This window comes from Hyperolius riggenbachi, chromosome 7 (assembly GCF_040937935.1).
Source record: "Hyperolius riggenbachi isolate aHypRig1 chromosome 7, aHypRig1.pri, whole genome shotgun sequence".
Classification (NCBI taxonomy): domain Eukaryota; kingdom Metazoa; phylum Chordata; class Amphibia; order Anura; family Hyperoliidae; genus Hyperolius; species Hyperolius riggenbachi.
In genome coordinates, this window is record NC_090652.1 from 125,268,390 (window position 1) to 125,293,517 (window position 25,128).

Genomic DNA, 25,128 nt, shown 5'->3' on the forward strand with positions numbered 1-25,128 from the left:
TTCTGTGTTTTTTACAGGAGTACCTAGTGGGTTGCCATCAGTGGTAATGAGCATGTGAATTGAATTGTATTGCAATTACAATGCATCAGCCTCAACCAAGGCATGTATTGACATAATAAAGCCATTCAATGGAGCAAGGTGACTGTCAAGCTTTCATTCTTTGCCTTTTTCTCTGTGTTTTCCAACAATTCCATAAGGATTATTCTGTCTCTGGTAATCCGCTTAGCATAGTCTTTCCTTAAACATATGAATGTAAAAACCTTGAAAGGCAATGCTTATTTGCATTTATGATGATGTGCTCAGTAATGTTATTAAGCATTAGAAGTAACCAATGTAGTCTGGCAAACTTGGCAATAACACATTTGTGAACACTGCCATGCGTAAATAGGGGTATTCGGCATGCAAAATCAAGCTGCGGTTTTAAAGAGGCTCTTTAGTGACATATAGTAAAATGCAGTAAATTATTCATACAGTAAACAATGGACAGCGCTGCTTAGGGCAGACTGCATCCATATGACTACCAGCATGAAGTGTGCGAGTACTACTACCCTGCATTCAAATGAGATGCAACTGACTACCCCTGGAGGATGTTAGTTTCCATAATAGCTTGCATGCAAATTATCAAGTCCTCGACCCTCCCACCACGATGAGGTCATCCTCGGCTGGGAGGGGCCCTAGCTCTAACTAAATTAAAACCATGCATATGCATAACCTGGGTGTAACATGAAATGAAATTAAAAATACAAAAGTCAAAAGAAGGTAGATCAGCGCATCACCTGGCCGCCTCAGATTGGTATACCTATTGAGATGCGCCCCTGAGACAACAAACGCACCTTGTACCCAAAACAGAAGCTGTGCATATACATTAACATTAAATGCAAAACTATTAGATGGGAGCAGCTAGCCAAAAAAAACACTTCCAGTAAATTATTCAACACTAGATCTTAGGCCCGTTACAATAACAGGTGCTAGGCCTCGGCCACTACACCCCTCACAATCCCCCCCTGCCGCCGCATTGCTGTGCATGATCATGTACGCAACGGCCGTAACGCGTACCCACGTAAGCACACATGCCTGCCCGCCCACCGCACACACGCTCAACCCCCTGCCCCATCCTCCTGTAATGTCCAACGGCCGCCAGTGTGCTGTGCAGGCACACTGGCAAAAAGTCACGGACACAGGGACAGGGGACACAGGGGTTTTATTGTTTAGGATACACACTTTAACTGTATTTTCCTGGTTTCAGCATCCGAAACACTTCCCATATCTAGGTTGCTAAGCTATGTGGAATTCTCCTCCAAGAGCATTCTGGGAGACCAGGCATTATTTTCACTGTCTTCTGAATTCTCAGAAACAAGAGCTGCATAGAGCTGCACCTGACAGGAACAAACATGTCGCCACCTGTAATAAATTTCAGAATGTAAATCAGGGTGAGTGAGGAAAGATTTTACAATGGGCAAAAAATAATTAATAAATTAATATTGTGAAAAAAAATAAAATTTTGCTTGCGACGTTATTTTCACTGCAGTTTCTCTTTAAATAGTTAAGATTCTTTGACGTGATTCTCAAATCCTTATTTGGCCTCCCAAAGGTTCCACTACATCTTCATTCTGAGTCTGATCCTGAATCCCTGGTGGCTTGGGATCACCCACAGGTGTCGCTAAGCATGTGGTTTCGGCACACAGAGCTCAGCAGCAAGCGCCAAAACTAGGCGCCACATAGCAGTATTGTAATACTGCGTGGGGCGTGTAAGCGTAATTCAGGGTTTTGGTGATCACTGGACCCCAAATTACTCCTCCCCCGAGTTTCTACGGAGCGGGAATAGTATTTAACGCTGCCGGGGATAGCAGGAAGAGCCGTCAGTTGGTTCACCCTGCGCCTAGCTCAATGGTGGCGTACTACTATGTAAGCAGGTGTTGGACATGAGTGATTTTTGCTACATGGATGTGTCATCACAACTGGCTGTGGCTGTTGGGAGTCAGGCATGTGTTATGGCAGGACCTATTAGAATCTCGGTATCTGGAGTTACTCTTTCCAGCAGACAAAAGTGGTGGAGAGTTAATTCAGCACAGCACAAAGGTGATTTGTGGTCCTTCTTTATAACCTCACTGTGAAGAGACTGTAGAATTCCAATGAACTTTTGGTCTTGCTCGTCTATTCAACCATAGCTTAAGCCAATTGGGATGGAGGGGGACCAATTAACGTGCTGGTATTTTATTAACTGCATGGGTTTCCTTGGAGTGATCCAGTTTAATTGTACAAACGGTGGGAGGACATGCAAACTTCGTGCAGATATTGCCTTGGTCAATATTCTGACCTAGGAACCAAGGGCAGATTTATACTTTTATCTCCAGACAGGGGAGTAGCAATAGGGGGTGCAGAGGTAGCAACCGCATCTAGGCCCTTTGGTCAGAGGGGCCCCAAAGGTCCCTACATCAATTACAGTATTAGATCTCTTTGGGTCCTGTACTCATAATAATCACTTCTATACATACTTTGAATAGTGGTAATCCTTAACAAACTGTTCCCCATCCCCTTCTTGCACCTCTGACACTGTAGTTGCCATTGGTGCGCCATAGCAATTGTTATGTATAGCGTGCTTGAGGTGCACCAATGTAAAGTACAGCTCCCCTCTTCTTTTGTTCTTTGAGTTCCTCAACATTCACAGACTACCTATTCCATTTACAACCTCATATTCCTTTTGCAATAACCCTCTCGTGCATATGCAACAATCCTCTCTTTCATGTCCAACCACCCCGTGGCCAGCAGCAGCCCAAGGCCATGTGGCCATGTGGCCTTTACAGACACTTTGCCCTGCTTAGAAGAACCCAAGCACCGTAAAGTGAGAGCAATTGCTATTTAGCCACAATGACAGTTGAAAGACACAACATTCTAAAAAGAAATAAGTTTAAAAAAAAAAGAAGTGATTCTTATTCAAAGTCCAATCCAAATAAATAGCGTGGCACACACACAAAAAAAAGGTCCCTCTGCTAACTACTCTTGCTATCATACATATGCTGGTCCACTCCTGCCCCTGTGCTCCTGTTATTTACTCAGTGCTGTGTGTGAAGCCTGTGATGCCTGCATTTGCTTGTGTATGAGAGCACAGGCATCAATAAAGCTAGAAAACACAAACGCAGCATGGAGAGCGTAACAGGCGCAAGGAGGCAGCCAGCAGGTGTCTGTATGCTAGCATAAGTGGCAGGCAGACAGGATGTTTATTTGTGTGCCCCCCTGTTATCAGGAAGTTTTCTTTTAAATAATTCATATGCATTCTTCTACTATACAAACTGGAATGTGCATAGTTAATACAAATACAGACTGTATCTCTAGTCTATACAGCTGTACATCTTGGCTTAGTAAAGTGAAGGTCACACATTGACACAGTGTACATGCACAGGATCAAGTGTCTGATTCATTCTTTCCCCACTGACAGTCAGTATCTATTCTGCTTTGACCTCTAGGGTTTTCCAATTACATAGAGAAATCAGCTTCCTCACCTCCTCAATCCTACAGGTATATCTCCAGCAGAGCGCAGGCTCGAGGATTCGATCTCAAGGTCATTCTGCTTCTGACCTTCATTTCCAATAGTCTGCCTCATCACTTGATTCCTTTAACAGACTTATCTATAATAGAAAGCTTTCCAGCCAAAGCTCTTGCATTGTCAACTCTCTTTTGCACCTAGATTTCATATGGATCATTAGAAACTGCTTGATGCACATCAGACTAAATAAAGATTTATTTATTTTTTACTGCTTTGATGAAAGGCTTTGTTTGGATCTGAAAATATTTATTGTTATAGTTAAAAAACTGTGTTTTATAACATTTTTATTTTTTTAATATATTTGTGTTAAATAAATACAAATAAAACTGCATTTTCTTTTGTTTTGTTCAAAATTTAAGACATTACTGTATAGTTGTTTTCATATGTCTGGCTGGAGTAATAATTTCTGAAAAAAAGGTGAATGGGGACCTTCAACACCACTTATCATTATAATACAACGCGGTTTTCAATTGTAAGATTCACCCAAATGAAACTGCAGTTTGCGCTTTTAGCCATGCAGGCCCGGATTTACATCACAGGCAGGCAGTAGGCACAGATTTTCTGGCACCCTAGACATCGCCCTCCATGAACCTACAAACACCCGCCGAACTGCTGGCCCAGATGTCACTTCCCGTTTAGTCATGTGAAATGGAACATGGCTCGCAAGCCAAGACTATTTTGAACCCCTCCCTATCCGTTTGTTCAGTGTTGAACAGTGGCAGTCAGCAGTATTTAGGAGTTCTGAATTGGTTATGCCAAATTCGAACACCAACTTTATAAGCCCTCCAGCAAACAATGAGTACAAAATACAGACATTTCTTAATTCAAACACATGGCAGTGCCATGCCAGAATCTTCAAACATTGATTAAATCAGTAATGCACATATACTATATTTATGACCAGAGCCTCGTTTTATTTTAACTAAACTTAAGCATAAATAGCTTCAGAATCCTACCTTTCTCAAATCATATGCCCCACGTTTTAACCAGTCCATACTGGCTATTAACATATTGTGGAACCTCTAATCCACCCATAGTTGGATGTTCCCTTTGCAAAAGTTCTTATCCGACTTCTAATTGTGAGACTGCATACCACACTCAGTTGTGTCCTTGGAACTACTCAGGGACTCAAGTAGTTCTGAAGAGCTGTTTCACCAAGCAGGTTGAATTGCTGTATCGGTGGACAGCACTTGAACACCGGGATGATACTTAGGCAAGTATAAAACTGGAAGTGAGTTTTCTCACTGAAGGTTTACTTTAATAAAGATTTCATGATTGCTTTTATCTAGATGAATCAGTACAGTACATTTCTACTGGTAATCCCCATTAAAGTCCCCTTTCGTTAATCCATTATCAGTTGATATTAAGCATAAATACACTTTAAGCTTTACTATGGCATAAAACATCCAAATAATGTAAAGACTATTTTGAAAGCTTAAAAGTAAATTAAATCTACATATGTCTGCCCCCCAACAGAATGAAATGAAAAAGAAAGATATAAATGAAAGCATTTTCCAGATCCTGCTAATTAACAGCCAATCAATATGTAAACAGGAAAACAGAAAATCATTCAAGTTAGCTGCATATATAACACTTAGCAACATGTTGTGATGTCACACTCTATCACAATCAATATGGATTTAGGAGGATGGTAGAAAAGTTAATTAGTGAGCAGGTGGGGAAAAAAAAGTAAAAGTGAATTTAATCAGTGAGTGAGACAGTCTGTCATATTTTGCTTGTATTCTAGACCGAGCCTCCTCTGAAGTGAATACACACGTTATAATTAAAGTAACAAATTAGCTACCGAGCTAAAGCAGCATATTGCTGTACTTCAAGGATTTGGATATGGAAGCGGCGGTGACCAGCAGGAAAAGTCTGGTAATGGTGTTTATGTCTGATTCAGAAATTAGCACATGTTGTCTGATACAGTAAATGCTCTCAGCACGGCTTCATATTCCCACCTGAAAATTACCAGTGTAACATAACAAGTTGTCAGAATTTAGTAAAGTTTTACAGATGGCCATCAGGCACAGGAAAAAATAATAAAGAGCCTTTTTCTTAGTTAAAGGAAACCTTTACCAGATAAAACTAGGATATTAAACAATGCTAGAACAGAGGCGTCAGATCAGGATAAAACAATTTGAAAACAGTTTAAGAAGGGAGGTAGTGGTGGACTTACCTCCCCAAACAGACTAGAACAGTTCAAATTCACTGAAAATTATTTCCTTAATCAAACTACGCCAAAAAATAAGCAACATGTTTCATGGGGTACAACCCACTTAATCAAGCCGTAGTAGGAGCAGCTACATTCCTATCACTGCCTGATGAAACAAGTTGTAACCTGTGAAATGCGTTGCATCATTTTTGGAGTAATTTGATTAAAGTAATACGTTTCAGTGAATTTGGACAGTTTGGGGCGGTAAGTCCACCACTATCTCCCTTCTTAACCACTTGCCGACCGCGCACTCATACCGCGCGTCGGCAAAGTGGCAGCTGCAGGACCAGCGATGCAGTTCTGCGTTGCCGGCTGCAGGCTAATTAATCAGGAAGCAGCCGCTCGCGCGAGCGGCTGCTTCCTGTCAATTCACGGCGGGGGACTCCGTGAATAGCCTTCGGGCCGCCGATCGCGGCTCGCAGGCTAAATGTAAACACAAGCGGAAATAATCCGCTTTGTTTACATTTGTACGGCAAGGCAGATCAGCGATCCCCGGCCAATCAGCGGCCGGGGATCGCCGCCATGTGACAGGGGACGTCCTGTCACAGGCTGCACAGGACGGATAGCGTCCTGTGCAGCCCCGATCACCAGGGGGCCAGGTAGGAGAGGGGGAAGCGGAATTTCGCCGTGGAGGGGGGCTTTGAGGTGCCCCCCCGCCAGCCACACGCAGGCAGGAGAGATCGGACCCCCCCAGCACATCATCCCCCTAGTGGGGAAAAAAGGGGGGTGATCTGATCTCTCTGCCTGGTGTTTGATCTGTGCTGGGGGCTGTAGAGCCCACCCAGCACAGATCACAGAATTCAACGCTGGTCCTTAAGGGGGGGTAAAGGGTGGGTCCTCAAGTGGTTAAACTGTTTTCAAATTGTTTCTCCTCATCTGGCGCCTCTGTTCCAGCATTGTTCAATATCTTGAGTCCACCCTTGGTAGAGGGTGTTACCCCTTATCATCTATAACTAAGGAGAGTGACATTCTTCACCCGAATGGGGATAGGTCTGATCTCCCCACCTGCAATTACAGTGGTTGCCTCAGTGGTAACCCACCTTAATGAGTACATTTTCATTCATATTAACACCTATACTCATTATATGTGTAACGATTGTGGAACTTTCTCCGTGAGCAGCGCACAACGTGTGCGCTGATACGGCGGAAATCCTCCACAAGCGTATAATTGCAAGCACCCAGCAAAAGGTGCTACGCACCCGTAGAGGGAAATTCCTGTCGGCAGATGGCGCTGGGGAGTGCAGAGGAACCAATCCTCTGTACCTCCACAAATGCCAGACAGGAATTGTACGAAGCGCAGAACGCAATCGCAAGAGAAGCGATTGCGAATGAGAACGAGCAAAGGGACAGGTTGTATGTGTGTGCGCCAATCTAGTCGCCACCCCGCGACCGCACACACACAACAGCAGATACAAAACAGAAACGCAACCGCAAGAAAGGTGATTGCCAGAAGTGACACAAGGCACATCAGAACAGAATACGAGGATAGCAAAGGCACAGCAAATCATACAATGAGGATATGCGGAAAATAACAAACGCTAGCTAACCGCGAACACCGCACTCATTCGCAACAGTGCACGCGGTTATGCGCGGTCTCCACGTGATAAGCACAATAGAGACAAGCACGCCTAACTAACCATCGACAGACAAACATGAAACAGAGGACGCGAACGCTTGCTTAACGGTTACCTCACCGAGCCTCCAGCAAGCGCCCGTAGCAGACAAGACAGACACACGAAAACAGGGACAAGCGAGAGACAGGATCCACAGCACTAGCGAAAAGAGACTAGTGCAATCCAGAGAGGCAGAACAGAAGGATCCACAGCACTAGCATGAAGCGAGTGCAATCCAGGGACAGAGTAACAGAACAGAAGGATCCACAGCACTAGCGCAGGATGCTAGTGCGATCCACAGAGGCAGAACAGAAGAGATAGCTGGTAGCAACCGCTGCACCAGCTATGCTCCAAGAACAGAGATCAGAACGATTTCCTGTCGACCACCATTGGGACAGGACAATCGCAACAGACAAACAAAACAGATAAACAATCCTAACTGCACTAGGGAATCTGCCTAGCACAGTTTCCAGGAATTACTCTAAGCTGATCTTCAAACAAAGAGCATGGCTGACACTCTCCAGAGTGTTTCACAGGAAGGAATCCTTATGAACAGCCAAGCATTGTGGGACACACATAGTACTTATAGTACACGCCTCCAATGAATGTGGCCAGGCAATTTGCATGACAACGTATGCAAATTCCTCAGCAAGCACAAGCTGCAAAACTGACAGAAGCTCTTCTTTCCAAAGTCCTGCAGCATACAAACCTACACAATGGTCAAAAAGCTGCCTGCCTGCACAGGCAGCTGAGCAATTCATCACAGTACCCCCCCCCCCCCCTCCGGGGTCGAATTCCAGATGACCCTCAAAAGTGCTATTAGCAACAGACTCAAACTGAAGACTCATGAAAGTCGGGACAGCCCGACAAGGTCCAATTCCAGAGTCAGTCCACCCGAAACCGACCTCATCGGAAACAGAAGCCACCGAAACATGCCCATCAGCACTACAAGTCTCAGCGTAGCACCCATCAGGACTGTGGATACCAGAGAAGAAGCCACCGAAACCCTCCAGACAATACCCACCACCTTCCAAGGAGCGTCCGAAAATACCAAATCTGCCACAAAACCTGTTCGAAGTGTCCCTTACAACACAAAAGCCACCGTTGATCTTATCCAGGGTACCAAGCAAAATTTCTCCAGAGATCCCAAGAGGGCAGAACAATCACCAGGCTCACATGGAGAACTATCAAGAACCCCTATGGAACCAATGACAATTCCAGACTCAGAATTACGAGGACACCCATCAAGATCAAGACTTTCAGGGACCACTTCTGAGCATGCAAGCAGGCAGGCTAAATCAGAACATGTCTCCACCGAGGAAGCATCTGAGTATGCTGGTAACCGAGGCACACTTGGGCTTTCTGGGTCACAGAGCACATTGGGGTACACCAGCACAGGAGAAACCTCAGGACATGTTGGGGAACTGCCAACCTCAGAGTCCGACACGAGGAAACCAAAACCAGGACCGGGCAGAGAATCATCACGAGCAATGGTCTCAAGCACTGGACTTTCAAAAGAAGACTCGGATTCAAATTCGGAAATTTCTGTGACTGCAATATCATCATTGACTACACATGACTGAAGCTCCACCAGAGCTGAAAAGGTAGCCAGCAAGGCAGCAATGCCTACGGAAGAGGGCAACACCTCAGAAGGACTTGGGGGGCAGGAGACATCTCCTACAAGTTCTGCACCCTTTGGGAGGAACTCGGAGACCTCCAGAACATCAAACAAGACCTTAGGAACATCATTTTTCAAGTTTTCTAAGAAGGATTCTGTACTATCCATGTTACAGGGCAAAACTGGAACTTTATTTTGTGAACAGGGCAGATGTCCCAGGGAAGGTTCCACCATAAACTGAGACTGAATTTCATCATCATGAGTGGAACGAACAGGAATATTCACTGGACCACACACTGACTCCCTAACTTTAATCTAGCTGCACCCAGAATTCTACGTAGCAGTCAAACTAGCTTGCAACTCCAAAACTGCAGAAAAACAGGTGAGTATAGTGGCAATACCCAGACGAGCCTCTAGGGACACTGCATGGGATTCTAAGAAAGGCCACATTGACTCATCCAGAGTACAGGGTGCAGAATCAGCACTTCCCTCAGAGCAAGAAAGGGACTCACAAATGTCAGTGTGATTGGACATCATATTGTTATTCATGGTACAGGGCAGGCTCAGAGAAACTATCTCTGGACCCAGCAAAAATGTTTCAGAGTCAGATTCGCAAAACCGAAGCGCTGTCTCACTCTTAGATTCGGCCAACAATGTCAAATCCGAGGAGCCAGGACGCAAAACCTGCGAATCAAAAATCACTTTAGGTTGTGAAACTGACGCTTCCATAGCGCAAACCTCCGTGATCTGCGGAGCAGACTGCAAGGCATCTAGGACCGAAACGCTGGAGCAACTGTCCCCAGGCAACGGGCCCTTACAGGTTAGAACAGGGTGAGACAGAGACTCATTTGCAGAAGAAATAGCGACATCAACAGGATAAACTTTATTAGGCATATTAATTCTACTTTTGACGCTGCATAGTCGTGAAATTTTCACCATAGCAGGGTCACAGACGGAAGATCTCAAAGATCTGTTTCTAAATGAAAAAGGATCCCACACATCCTTGAGGAAACCGGCAGACTCATGCCGATCACAATCTGCAGGAACATCCGAGAAACATGCATCAGATCGCACAGATTCAAACTGCACACTGTCAGGAGAAAATCCTTCAGGATTCACACAGGAATCAACCACAGCGGCATACTCATTCATTTCAGATTGCACAAAGACAAGACTCTCATGCTTTACCCCAGAAAGGCAGGAACAATCATCCGACAACGATGTCTCTTTATTGGAATCAATTGGTTGGTGTGTGTGCAACTCATCCAAAATCGTTTGCCATACATAGATCACCAGATCCACATCATCCTTGTCACATTCATCGGAATCAATCAGAAGGTACATAGAATCGAGACAAGCATTCAAGACATCTTCGCTTTTTGCGATGTAAAAATCGCAAAAGGTTTTCCAATCAAAATCGAATTCCTCCAATAAGGCCCCGACATCCCATGAGGCAAATGGAGGTTCAAACAAGCCAGTATCTAGATAATCTCCATATGGGTGGAGTTCAGCAACAAGAACAGATTTTTTAACTGCTTTAATATAGTGTGCGATCCTACCTATAGCAGGATCCACATAAGCTTTGGATTGGGGCAAAAAACCTGGAGATTGAGCAACATCATCATACACATCATTAGGGAGTGTTTTATTCAGATGCTTGCACTTTTAAATTTTTCCCTTTTTTGCAACTTTGCATGTCTGCTGTTTAAAACCTGAAGTGGCAACAGACACATTGAACTGATTGTCATACTGAAAGGTTTTGCATGGAAGGGAAAGATCAGCTGACCTGTCAGCAGCTACACACTCAATCAGAGCAGGTGGCAAGCCAGGCAGTTTAAACCAGTGAGGGAATATCACTGCAAGAAACTGATACAGATTATCATTCCAGGAATTGATTTTTAACAGATCATACGCCCAGGTGAACAAATCGTCTTTTAAGAGCACATAGGCAAACAGAAGAGCCGACGTGGACGGATCAGAAATCTGAAAGGTGGGATTCAGATAAAACCTCACACATTCAGAAAGAAATTCCGCCTTGGTCTCTGAATTTAGCCTTTTAAAGCTCTTAAAGACACAGGACACAAACTCGACAAAATCGTACAAATCAGAAATTCCGTCTACACTGGGGTTTTGGGTTAGGCTGTTCATACTGTAACGATTGTGGAACTTTCTCCGTGAGCAGCGCACAACGCGTGCGCTGATACGGCGGAAATCCTCCACAAGCATATAATTGCAGGCACCCAGCAAAAGGTGCTATGCACCTGTAGAGGGAAATTCCTGTCGGCAGATGGCGCTGGGGAGTGCAGAGGAACCAATCCTCTGTACCTCCACAAATGCCAGACAGGAATTGTACGAAGCGCAGAACGCAATCGCAAGAGAAGCGATTGCGAATGAGAACGAGCAAAGGGACAGGTTGTATGTGTGTGCGCCAATCTAGTCGCCACCCCGCGACCGCGCACACACAACAGCAGATACGAAACAGAAACGCAACCGCAAGAAAGGCGATTGCCAGAAGTGACACAAGGCACATCAGAACAGAATACGAGGATAGCAAAGGCACAGCAAATCATACAATGAGGATATGCGGAAAATAACAAACGCTAGCTAACCGCGAACACCTCACTCATTCGCAACAGTGCACGCGGTTATGCGCGGTCTCCACGTGATAAGCACAATAGAGACAAGCACGCCTAACTAACCATCGACAGACAAACATGAAACAGAGGACGCGAACGCTTGCTTAACGGTTACCTCACCGAACCTCCAGCAAGCGCCCGTAGCAGACAAGACAGACACACGAAAACAGGGACAAGCGAGAGACAGTATCCACAGCACTAGCGAAAAGAGACTAGTGCGATCCAGAGAGGCAGAACAGAAGGATCCACAGCACTAGCGCGAAGCGAGTGCGATCCAGGGACAGAGTAACAGAACAGAAGGATCCACAGCACTAGCGCAGGATGCTAGTGCGATCCAGAGAGGCAGAACAGAAGAGATAGCTGGTAGCAACCGCTGCACCAGCTATGCTCCAAGAACAGAGATCAGAACGATTTCCTGTCGACCACCATTGGGACAGGACAATCGCAACAGACAAACAAAACAGATAAACAATCCTAACTGCACTAGGGAATCTGCCTAGCACAGTTTCCAGGAATTACTCTAAGCTGATCTTCAAACAAAGAGCATGGCTGACACTCTCCAGAGTGTTTCACAGGAAGGAATCCTTATGAACAGCCAAGCATTGTGGGACACACATAGTACTTATAGTACACGCCTCCAATGAAAGTGGCCAGGCAATTTGCATGACAACGTATGCAAATTCCTCAGCAAGCACAAGCTGCAAAACTGACAGAAGCTCTTCTTTCCAGAGACCTGCAGCATGCAAACCTACACAATGGTCAAAAAGCTGCCTGCCTGCACAGGCAGCTGAGCAAATCATCACAATATGAACATACTGCACTATTCAGGCTCCCAATCTCTCCTTTTTTTTCAAGATAAAACTAGGAGCTCAACTTTGCTAGTCCCTAGTAAAAAAAATGCCATGTCTCTGGCTGTGACACAATGGGCCCAATCCAATTCAAGTTATCGCCTAAGTTTTCTCTTAGGAGATAATGTTTCATGTTTAGAATAACTTTTGCACTCTGCAATTGAAAAAGTAGCAACAAGTAAGTGAAAAAGTACTGTCAAAATTATTTTGGTGGCTTAAAAGGCATTTTATTTATATGATATGAAAATATCATCTAGGAGAAAACCTAGGAGAAAAAGTGAATTGGATTGAGTCCAATGTTTTCTAATACATTAGGCTAAAACAAATATGCATGCAATGATGTCAGAACACCTGATCTGTGTATGGCTTCTGAGTCAGTGATTGAAAAGACAATTTAAAGCGTGTGTGAAGTGGCATGTGGCATTATAAGATAAACATAGGTACATATAGTACTAGTCCTACTAAGGAATTGTCTGATGTCCCTTTCTGTTTTCCAGTACAGCATGTGTTAAAAAAAAACATAGTTGTTATCTATGCGGATCCCTGATTCAAATGTAGCCCAGGTGGATAATACCTGCATGGATTTTGTAGGGTCTTCATATGTTTGCATGACTTACCTCTAGGAATGCTGGTTTATTCCACCATCCCAAAACATAACGATAAGTTGATTGCCGCTCCCCTCAGGCAAATGTTAGATATTTACCCCGGGAGAGGGCAGCCTTTGGATCCCACATTTTCTTCTCATTCACCGATCCAGTGCTGGGGCTCTCTGGAAGTTTGCAGCCGCGCTCCTATCTGTTAAAGATCTTCCGGGGTCCCCAGCCCTGGATTAGTGGAGACGAGGTGGACGAGGGAAGCCACCAGATTCTGGCCTTGTGAAAAGTGATACTTTCCTATATCAGTATCCAGAGATGCACTGGCTGACAGGAACATGACTGAGGAGGAGTTCAGTCACTACACTGTATGCTCACCTATGCATCACCCTGGGCATGATGTTCTTTATACAATACAAATGACATCTGTATTGGAAATATAAGCATATTGTGCCTGGAGGTCAGAAATAATCATAAAAAGATGTGTTATTTTACAAGAAGGGGTGTTCAAAGATTTAATTAATGTTGGATTTTCGCTAGGGGCTCTACCTTAATATAATACTCTGACAGTTCTTGACTGATAATGAAACAAATTATTTTCCGTCAGTTGTCATGGGGATGAGTAGTGGAGATACAAGCGTCACTGATGCACAAACAAGTCTTTTTTCATGTTGACCGTGTTACATGCCGGTGGATAGCTAAAGTCAGGCGATTACCTTTGGAGTCTTTTTCCAGAGCTGCAGAATACACACACAAGCAGACAAGACGAGACGATCAACAGACATGTACAGATTTACACGGTCCTGGCTTTCTTATTAAAGGAGACCTAAAGGGAGAGGAATATAGAAATGCAAGCCTCTCACTCAGTTACCTTGGCTGTATCTGCAGAGACAGCTGCATGAATGGCTCAGCTGTCTTTCAAGAAATTAAGTGTGTCACATTCCTGATTAGTGCAAAGCATGCCCCACCACAATTGCAATACTACCCTGTGCAGTTAATTGCACATGCAGGGAGAGGAGACTTCCTGGGTATTACACAACAGTTTGTATTTTACAGAGAGCACTAAAAAGTAGAGATTTTACCTTTTGGGGAAACATTTTTACTTGAGCACCTAGGCCCTTTACTATATGACAGATGTTTAAAACAAGCATTGACGTTACACTATTTGTTACATCCCTTCCTGGCTGGTGGGGTGTGCAGCTGCCATCAGTAATGCTTCTCATCATAAGAACTGTGTGGGATTGTCCCACTGCTGCCACCTGCTGCTAACAGGGTTAGAGGTGTTATGAAGAAAGGCATGCCCAAGGAATGGAGTACTATCTGTGTAGGCGCAGAACGCTCCTGGTGGCGGGAGCATGACACGGGCACGCGTTCAGCAGGGTCACGCATGCACAGAGCGGACCGACTGAAGCCTATTACCGGGGGCTATTACAGAAGAATGGAGCCACCGGGGAGGACTGCAAGGGAGGCAACAGAGTTCATGGAGCTGGAGGAAGCCCCATGTATGTATCGATTCTTTACTGTACAGGTCTCAAGTATGAGTAGATAGTGAAGCACCACTGCGTAAGCGGCCGTTTGGACGCATCACGCCGACCGGTGGATTTGATATTTGAAATAGGAGTAGGCGGGAGCCCACTGACAGCGACCAATGGGCACATAGCAGCGCAGGTCCCCATCAGGTCCGGCTTGAGCACGGACTGCAGTGATAGGTTGAGAGCTGTAAAGCAGCGCTATTGGCTAGTAGCCCTCCATGTTGGGTATAAAAGGATAATGATTTTGTATTGTGATGTATTTGACATTCAGCTTAGCTTGATAAAGGAGGTGCTATTACTCTGAAACGTTGCAATTATGGCTGATATGGAAATTGAAGAATAAAAGAGCATTTTTACTGGATGGTGCCGACTATTCTCTCTATTGCTGTACAGGTCTCAAGTACACGTTAAAAAGAATAGATTTAGTGCTGTGAAATGGTGACTTTTTTACACGGCTTACCCAGGGTCGGATTTACCATAAGTCACTGTAGGCATGTGCCTACAAGCGCCTGATGAAGGAAAGGCGGCCCACTCCCCTTTCTGAGTGCCTACATGTCAACTTTTCTATGCAGAGTCCTGTTGAGAGTGTAAATGAACGATTACTGGCGTATAAGGCAACTGGGCGTATAAGACTACCCCCCCCCCCCCCCAACGTTTCCTCTTAAAATACGGAGTTTGGGTATACTCGCCTTATAAGACTACCCCTGCGTGTGAGTGTGAGCGAACGTGCCAGGTGCCAGGCGGAGTTGTAATTACCTATGCTGTAGTCATCCGGTTAATAGAGAAATAGATTTCTCTGTTGGTGACGTGACTGCTGACTGGTGACGTGTGCGCTCCACTGATGACACTCATGGAAGAGCCCAGCAATCTCTTCCATGAGCATCATCAGTGAAGCGCACACGTCATCAGTCAGGTGACCCCGGAAGAGGCACTGCTCCCCACAAGAAGCTATTAAGCGGAGAATATGATCTATTTCCCTATTAACCGGATGACTGCAGCATAGGTACGGTAATTACAACTCTGCCTGGCACCCTCCTGACACTGACACTCGGCGCATAAGATGACCCCGACTTTTCGGAAGATTTTTAAGGGTTAAAAAGTTGTCTTATACGCCGGTATATACGGTACTCACCCAGCTCTCGGCATTCCACTGACGAGATCTTCCTTCAGTCAGGCACACCTCTAGCTACTTAATATTCAGGGTACTTCTGGCTACCTAATACTACGGGGCACCTGTAGCTACCTGTGATGGGCAAGGGAAGCAAGGGAGAAGTGACAGCTGGGCCAGCCAGCATACTTGCAGTGGCGGTGGTTTGTAGGTTCACAGTGGGTGAGGTTGCCAGAACATCTGTGCCTATAGGCTCCTGTGAGGTAAATCCGGGCCTGCGCTTACCGGACTGCAATGCACCACCTATTCGATGCTCACAGTGCGGCGGGAGCGTTGCAGTGTAATGGGTTGCGGCACTGCACTGCAATGCACATACAGTGTGTTACTGCTAAATGCGTGCGCTAACAGTAAAATGAAGCATACTTTTCCTAACACAATATGAGCTAACATGCAGCGCTGCTTTCCCAATCCATTGTATTCTGTTCCTGCTGTCACAGGAAACACACACGAAATTCAAGTGTGACCCGTCTTATACTAATTTAATGCAAACAGATGGAACTTGGAAATGGACGGTGCAACCATACTCAATATTTATTATATGTATTAATAAAATATACAGTTAAAATTATAGCATGCAATCACTTTTTAACCCTTAAAATATTGAAAAAAATCTAATAAATCTGAACAAAAGATGTAACGTTCTACCGTGATTGAAGTGTTCTCCTTTAAGCAATACATTCTGTGCTCTGTAGTCGTGTTGTCGGGTGCTGTCTGTTTCTCTCAGCAGTGAATGGTATTAGATAAACAATGTTGTCTACATTCCCTGCTGTAGCTGTGTCTTTCTACATCAAGAGAGGACATGCAGATGCTTTATTGTTTTAAATGGAACATATGCATCTAATGTATTCTGAGATGACACAGAAATAAAAAGAAATCAATTGCAAATCTCAGTCTGCTTTTGGGAGAGAAGTGTAGTGTTTGGGCCTAATTCCTTATTGCTACCTTGAATACAGCAGAGATAGTTATCACAATTAGCAGGTGACCAGGAACACCTGTTTATAGCATCTTATCAGCAGCCGGGAGCATCCAAAATGCAAGTACGTATTGTTGGGTGCTGGATGGTGCCACTAGTAAGAAAATATTGGTAAACTAAATTACTGATATTTTACTATGGCACACATGCTCACTTGAACCTTCTACTGAAGATGCCTAACCCTAACATCCCCTTTATGTGCCTAATCTCTTAACCCCTTCCTACCTAATGCCTAACCCTAACACCGACCTGTATAAATATACAGTCAGGCCCATCAATATTGGGACACAATTCTAACATTTTTACATACACAATTCTAAAATTTTTCTTAATATTTTTGGCTCTATACACAACCATAATGGATTTGAAATGAAACGAACACGATGTGCTTTAACTGCAGACGGTCAGCTTTAATTTAAGGGTATTTGCATACGGTGTAGAAATTACAACAGCTTGCATATGTGCCTCCCACTTGTTAAGGGACCAAAAGTAATGGGTCAAAATAATAATCATAAATCAAACTTTCAATTTTTGATACTTGGTTGCAAATCCTTTGCAGTCAATTACAGCCTGAAGTCTGGAACGCATAGACATCACCAGACACAATTTGAAAGCTTTGTCCCATGCAGTTGCCATAGCATAAACTGTTATGTTTGTGTTTAGAGAGCAGCAGAAGGATGCATGTCATTAGAGCTGGGACACCGGGCTCTATTCACAATGCTTTTCAGAAAGGTCTTATTTATCACTTATTTGATAAAAATAACCTTTCGGCACATTTGCAATCAAAATAATCACTCAAAGTAAGTTGTTCCTGATTAACTGCATTCCAATATTACTTTTCTTACCTTAATTATATTATATGTTTGTTCTTTAGAAGCTTTAAAATGTAACCTAGATAAGGTGAAAGCAGAGAAAAACAGGTGAACAAGCTTTGTGAATCATGCCCATTGTGTTCACACAAATAATCACCCTCAGATATCAATAACATAACTTAAGATATGTAGAAGCTTTCCAGAGGCGCCAATAGAATAAAAGTCACTTAAACGAGCTTAAAACCGATGGGGCAGTGGTGGACCTATCCCATCCATGCGGACAAAGCAAACAAAGGAAGGACTGTGGTATCAACAGTCAAACAACAATTTATTTATACTCCACAGTAAAAATAGGCAACGCGTTTCACGAGCTCAATCCCGCTTCATCAAGCCAATCAAAAAGGAGCACAGAGCTTATCAGCATCAAAATCACACTGAGCACCTCTGTCAACAGAACAGAGGCGCTCAGTGTGATTTTGATGCTAATAAGCTCTGTGCTCCTTTTTGATTGGCCTGATGAAGCGGGATTGAGCCCGTGAAACGCGTTGCCTATTTTTACTGTGGAGTATAAATAAATTGTTGTTTGACTGTTGATACCACAGTCCTTCCTGTGTTTGCTTTGTCCGCATGGATGGGATAGGTCCACCACTGCCCCATCGGTTTTAAGCTCGTTTAAAGTGGACCCAAATAAAAAATACAAGATTTCAGAAATAAAATCTATTTTCTAAATTATAATAATAAATAACAGCCTTTTTTCAGCTCCATGATGACAAATATAAAATATTTTACATTTATTGGAGAAACCCCTCCCTTCCTTTCAAATTTCCGGGACAGGATCCGGCAGACTGGTGGAGAAGATGATGTCCAGCAAAGGAGGAATTGCTAATGGCTGCCACCTGTATAACCCTAGTTATGAAAAGAGAAGGGTGAAAAGCATGCACTGAAATGCTCATAGGCTTGAAGGAGTGTTTATTTATCTTTGTATGTGTCAGAGTGGTACAACTAAATATTTTGAATTAAAAACATTTTTGTTTTGGGTCCACTTTAAGTGACTTTTATTCTATTGGCACCTCTGGAAAGCTTCTACATATTGCTAAGTCCACCCTTGGTGGAGGGTTGTACCCATCTTCTTCCCATCTACAGAGAGCGACTTTTAATCCTGAGTGGGGTCAGGTTAATCTCCCCACCTGCCTTCACAGTGGTTGCCTAAAGGTAAACCTGGTTTGTGAGTATTAAATTGTTATATTACTCATTATTTATTATCATCTATACAATATCACACTATTGGGCTCTTGGTGTCCCTCCTCCCTTTATATCTTAAGATATGTACAGATTTCAGAGCAAGCAGTTCTGTTTCTGAGGACTGAGCAGGCTATTATCTGTTCCGGAATGAGGATTATGGCATAGTAGTGTCACTAGAGATCAATAAAATACCCAATTGGTAAAAAAAAGTAAAATACCCAAGACTTACCAATTTATTGCATTTGCAGATTCCAGAGCACCCAATTTCATTGTTTATGGTTGTACTGGGCAGGGATATGTTCTCTATATAGACATCTCCCAGACTCATTTTAACTACCGTATTTTCCGCCATATAAGACGCTCCAGAATGTAAGACACACCTAGGTTTAGAAGGCAAAAAAAACAGAGAAAAAAATATACACTTCACCTGGTGTGTCCATGTTCCAGGAAGGTCTTGTACAAGGGCGTAGCAATAGCCATAGCAGCCATAGCAGCTCCTATAGGGCCCTGGAGCATAGGGGGCCCAGGAGGTAGTTAATGTATTCACCATTAACTTTCTTGTGTTTCTCCACCCTCTGACTTTGTACCAACTGCCCATGGACTACACACAGTGTTGATTGCATGTGAATGTAAATTGCCCAAATAACGCATATCCATAGGGTAGGGGCAGGTGGTGTCGCTTAAGAGTGCCTACATTGGAGGGCCCCATTAAAGTTTTGCTATGGGGCCCCATGATCTCTACCTACACCACTGGTCTCATACATGTGCTCCCCCAAAAGGTGTCCACCATGTCTCCCCATGTATCCTCTTGTATCCCTCATGTGCCCTCCTATGTCCCCCCATGTGTCCTCCTGTGTTCCCATGTCTCCCCCATGTCTAGGAAGGAAAAAGGGGCACATGTGGCATGTAGACTAAATGGGCGCTGCCATAGGCAGCAATACAAAATAGCGTTTTTGGGCGCCAGAGCAGAAATTTGGGTTCCCGATATACAGCAGGCACTGATACAGTGCCCGCTATATATCGGGCATCGCAGGCGCCTAAATGCCGATATTCTGATATTTAAGGGTTTTTTTGTTTTTTTTTTACTTTTTTTGTGCGGTGCGATTATCACAGTTAGTTTTTTAGTTTTAGGGATTAGGTAGGTAGTTTTTGAGGGTGGGGGTTAGTTTTAGGCACTAGGTAGGTAGTTTGTGCGGGTGGGGGGCTAGTTTTAGGCATAAGGGGGTGATTAGGGTTAGGTGGCGGGGGAGGGTTCTGTGTGACAGTAGGGTCAGGTTTGTCCATAGTAAAATATGACTATATAATATCGATATATTACGTTTTTATAGTAAATTGTTGGTATTTAATAATAATATTTTACTAACAATGTTACTGTGCACCCTTATTTCCCTGCACCATTGTTTGATGTATCCCCCCTGTGTCCTCCTGTTTCCCCCACCATGTGTCCTCCTGTATCCCCATTTGTCCTCCTGTGTCCCCCCCCCCCCATGTGCCCTGTGCCTGTTTCTGTCCCAGTGTGTGCCCGGTTACCCCCCTCCGCTCCCTCCCATGGCCCCCCACGTGCCTCCACTACCCCTCCTGGCCCCCCCAGGTATGTTGCGGCAGTAGCGGTAGCTGCTTAGGTAATACGCCATGCCTGTAGGGATTGCAGACAACCTTCTCCTTTGCACGTCTCCCTCTAATGTTCGGCTTGTATAGATTGGTTCATCAATACAAGCCAAACACTAGAGCTGCACAGAGAAGAAGGATGTTTGCAATCCCTACAGGCATGGCGGATTACCTAAGCAGCTACCGCTACATACATGGGGGGCCAGGAGAGGGAGTGGAGACACGCAGGGAGTCAGAAGAGGGAGCACAGGCATGCAGGGAGAGACAGGCACACTATGGGCACACGGGCAGGGAATTCTCAACGTTGCGACAGGTTGGTGGCTCGTATCAACGGGCATTCAGAAGTCGGGGATACCCCACCTTTGCCATATAAGATGCGGGGACTTTTTCTCCCCATTTTAGGGAAGAAAAAGTGCATCTTATACAGTTAATTCAAGCATTACTTGCTGGTCCCCTTTCGTTTCCTCAGAAGCAGGGCTGCTATAATATGAAACAGTTTGGTTTGAGGTCAAGGACTATTTTTTTTTTCTTGTTATTATGAAATACAACTACTGACAGGAAAAGGACCAGTGTGGTTTAAAGTTTAAAACTACAGTACATCTTTTGCTTCTGAATTCTTTGTGCTATGTGTGACTACTATGTGACTAGGGGTGTGGCTAGAGATGTGGCAGGGGCATGCCTTAGTGTCCCTCTTTCGTTACTTAAAAAGTTGGGAGGTATGGGTTCATACGGACACTAGACTACAGTTGGCCAAGGCGGCCATTAAAGACCACCTTTGCCAATAATCTTCTGTGTGTACAGTGGTCCTGACAAGTCAGCGAAAGATCCGGCATGTTGCATTGATTTCACCCACGCTCCAGCCCCTCCATCATGCGCCGCACATCGGTTGCTCACTGCCTGCCATAGTGACAGAACGCATAGCCAGCCTTCAGGCTAGCGACATGTCTGTACAGTCTCATGCTCAAAATGTCACCCAATCGATTATGCCCCGATCCCTGCTGGGCAGCATTAGGCTGAACGAGGCTTTAGTAAGTAATTAGGAAAGCTTTCTTGCATGCAGGGGCATGACCAGGGCCGGGCCGAGGCAGAGGCACGAAAGGCTCCAGCCTCAGGGCGCAGTGTAGGAGGGGACACACAACTTACTCAGCTATCATTCCCCTAGTGTGTTTGAAGCAGAAAGAAATAAGAAAAGGGGATACATGGCAGTGACTGCAAGCCAGGTAACTAGAGATTAAGGTGTTAGGGGGGCTGGGGGCCCTGGGGTGCCTCTTAGTCTAATAGCAATCAGTGTGTGATGGCTGGGAGGGATGGAGGGGCGCACTTTGGTGTCTCAGCCTTGGGTGCTGGAGTACCTTGTCCCGGTTTTCGGCATAACTACAGGTGAGCATCCACCGCAACATAAGGGGGCCCCAACTATTACTTACCTCTTTCTATAAAGGAGTTCATCCTTAAGATCAGGTGTTTTTGTGACTACACTTGTTATGGGTGTGAAGATTTTTTTGATGGCCACACTTGTTTTATGACCCTTGCAAGGTGGGCCCCCAGGCTGGGATGGTCACAATGTGGTAGGCAAGGGGAATGGTGAGAACATGGGGGGGGGCATCAAAGTTTTGCTGGAGGGGGCATGATTTGTAGTTACGCACCTGCTTCATGGCTCTGTCAACTGTTACTGAGATGGTAATGAACACTGAAAAATGATGCTTCCTATAAAATATTATAGCATCTGCAGACTGAAACTGAAAGATTGACATCCCCTGTACATGATATGTACAGTGATGATATGTATAGTGATAAATATGTGATATGCATAATGATATGTGATGTCAGGGCCACCATCAGAAATTTTGGGGCCCCTCACACATCATCAGGCCTGGACCCCCCTCCCTGGGCCCACCCACTGGTTGCTGTGCCCGCCCACTAGCCACCCCACCCCGTGTCCGTGCGCGAAGTGCATGGCTCCGACACTTTATTCGTTCTCTTTTGTTCCCCTCTTTTCTTCCTGTGCCTCTTTTGCCCCCTCTGTCTCACCTCAGTTTGTGCCTCTTTTGTGTCCCTCTGTGTGACCTCATGTTCCCGTCTCATCTCTTTTCTCCCTGTGCCTCTTTTGTCCGCCTCTGTTCCCCCTGTGCCTCTTTTATCCCCTTGTGTTACCTATTGTCCCCTTCTGTCTCAGCTTTTCCCCCTGCCCTAGCCAGTTATAGGTGCCCCCAGTATAAGTATCCAGACATAGGTGCCCCCAGTATAGGTGGCCTGGTATAGCTGGTGCCCCAGTATAGGAATTCAACTATAGGTGGTGCCCCGGTATAGGTAGCCTGGTATGGGTGGTGCACCAGTATAGGTTAGCCAGGTACAGGTGCCCCCAGTATAGGTAGCAAGCTATAGGCGCCCCAGTATTGGTAGCCAGGTATAGGTGGTGCCCCAGTATAGGTTGCTAGGTATAGGTGGTTCCAGCCCCAGTATAGGTAGCCTGTAGCCAGATATAGGTGGTGCCCCAGTATAGAAAGACCACTGTAGTGCAGGCTCACTCACCTGCTCCCTACGTTCAAGCGCTGATGTCACTCTTCTTTCGGTGCTGGAATGCGGTGTGCTGGTTAGTGAGCCACAGACACATGCGGCCCTTCCAGCTCTTGGGGGGGGGGCAGGGCCCCCAGAAGCACTGGGCTCCTCACTGCAGTGTCAGTTGTTCACCTGATGGCTGCCCTGTGTGTAGTATAAAGATTTTTTTTAAAAAGGGGAGTAACTATTAAAGAATATAGTACTGCTGCACTGACAGGCAACAGAAAGCAATGTGGTTGGATTAGTGGGCTATAGAATTTGCAGAGTAAAAAAACAAAAGCCTTTTTAAAACAGAAGGTACAGGTATTTTGGATAATTCAGGTTGGAGTGAGCATATGATGTTTCCCACGATGCATCACTGCTAATTATGCAAATCATCCTTTGTTGTCCCTATAAGATCACCACACCTCCAGAACTGCTGGAGTGCAGTGATATGTCAGCTTGTCAATTGTACAGAGCCACAATAATCCAACATGCATACATACTGTTTCAGATTGGTTGACCCTCATCAGTGCATGGCATGAATTAATGTGGCTCTATGGAGAGGGACTTGAAACACCCAGAGTGACAGACAGCAAGCTCATGGTGAACTTGACCTCCTAGTGTGCAAGGGGCTACAAAATGTTATTCAAAACAAAAGTATGCATGTCGGATTATTGTGGCTCTGTACAATTAACAAGCTGGCACATCATTGTGTTCCAGCGAATCTGGAGGTGTGGCTAGCTTCCAGGGAAAACAAAGGATGATTTGCATATTCAGCAGTGATGCACATGGCCGGATTTGTACACTTGACTCTTGTCACCAGCCGCCCCCCTTCAGTATAGGTAGCAAGATGACCCCTCCCCCCTTCCCTCCAGTATAGGTAGCCAGATGACCCCTTTGCCTCCAGTAAAGGTAGCCAGATGACTCCCTTAATCCCTCTTTTCCCACCCTCTTTCAGTATAGGTAGCCAGCTCACCTTCACACCACAGCAACTATCAGTGTTACTCATTTCTCTACTCGTCTCCAGTGCAGGAGCTTCCTCTTCCTTTCCGTCTCCAATGCTGCCCAAGTCTATAGCCGCCAGCCACAATACAAAGGGCACAGAGAGCAAGGTGGCTGATGCACAGGCGGCTAGCAGCAGAGTACAGCGGTACTGCAGAATACTGAAAGTGCTGCACCAGTTTATCCTGCTGCTTTGGTACCCTTGCTCCTGTGGTGCCCTAGGCCATGGCCTAGGTGGCCTTGGCCTAAATCCAGCCCTGGCGATGGCACGTGGAAGACTTTATGTGCTCACTCCAACCTGAATTATCAGAATCATTTATTGCGCCAAGTACAAACAGGGGTTGTACCCAGAATTGGTTTTGGGTCATACAGGTTCTGGAAGGATGGGGGGATAATGTGCAAATGTAATTTGTTCATAATGTTTGATCCACAATCATCCTCCACGTAATCATCTTTACTACTGGCAGACATGAAAAAGAACAGACCACAACAACTGCCATAATCTATACCACACCCCCTAATAATGCAATAGGCTTAGGCCCCGTTCAGACTGCAGAACGCGGACCGCAAAGCATGCGGACCGCAACGCGTATGAACGCACGCCATCCGCGTTCGTATGCGTTGCGTGGCTGATCCCATCACTGAAAAGTGAATGGGACAGCCACGCGTTTTTACAAAAAATGCGTGCAGCATGTGTTCCCGGACCGCACAGGTCCGGAACACATGCAGTGTGAACATCAGACATTGCACTCTATGCAATGTCTGATGTCGTGCGTGTCGGCCACCTGCACGCGTTTCCAAAACGCGGCTGGAAACGCGTGCAGTGTGAACGGGGCCGTTTTTTATAGCTATACATATGCACAGATGGAGATACTGGTTGCTTGGCAGTTGGAAACAGCGGTTATTTCCCACAGTGTAACAAGGCTCACATACAGGAAAATGTCAGGACTTTAAGTCCTGACATCACACTGTGGGAGGGGTTTCACCACAATATCAGCCATAGAGACCCCTGATGACCTATTTGAATAAAGGTGAAGATTTCTCATGGGAAAGAGGGTATAAGCTACTGATTGGGATGAAGTTCAATCCTCGACTACAGTTACTTTATAAGTGGTTGTACTAGGAAGCGTATATAATAATATGCCTCACTAACCTTTTCTAGTGGTTTTTCCAGACTTGTAGACCT

The 25,128-nt window shown here is 45.0% G+C and overlaps 1 long non-coding RNA gene across 2 annotated transcripts; it reads right to left on the reverse strand.

The window, feature by feature from the left end:
• Window positions 1–1,184: 1,184 nt before the first annotated feature.
• Window positions 1,185–25,128, reverse strand: LOC137525646 (uncharacterized). 2 transcript variants are annotated; one of them, XR_011022967.1, is made up of 4 exons: window positions 25,096–25,128; window positions 17,586–17,631; window positions 16,413–16,549; window positions 1,185–1,401 (listed from the first exon to the last, which is right to left on the reverse strand). It is a non-coding gene; the product is annotated as an uncharacterized lncRNA (long non-coding RNA). The 2 variants fall into 2 exon arrangements; XR_011022966.1 differs by lacking the exon at window positions 1,185–1,401 and adding an exon at window positions 3,582–3,681.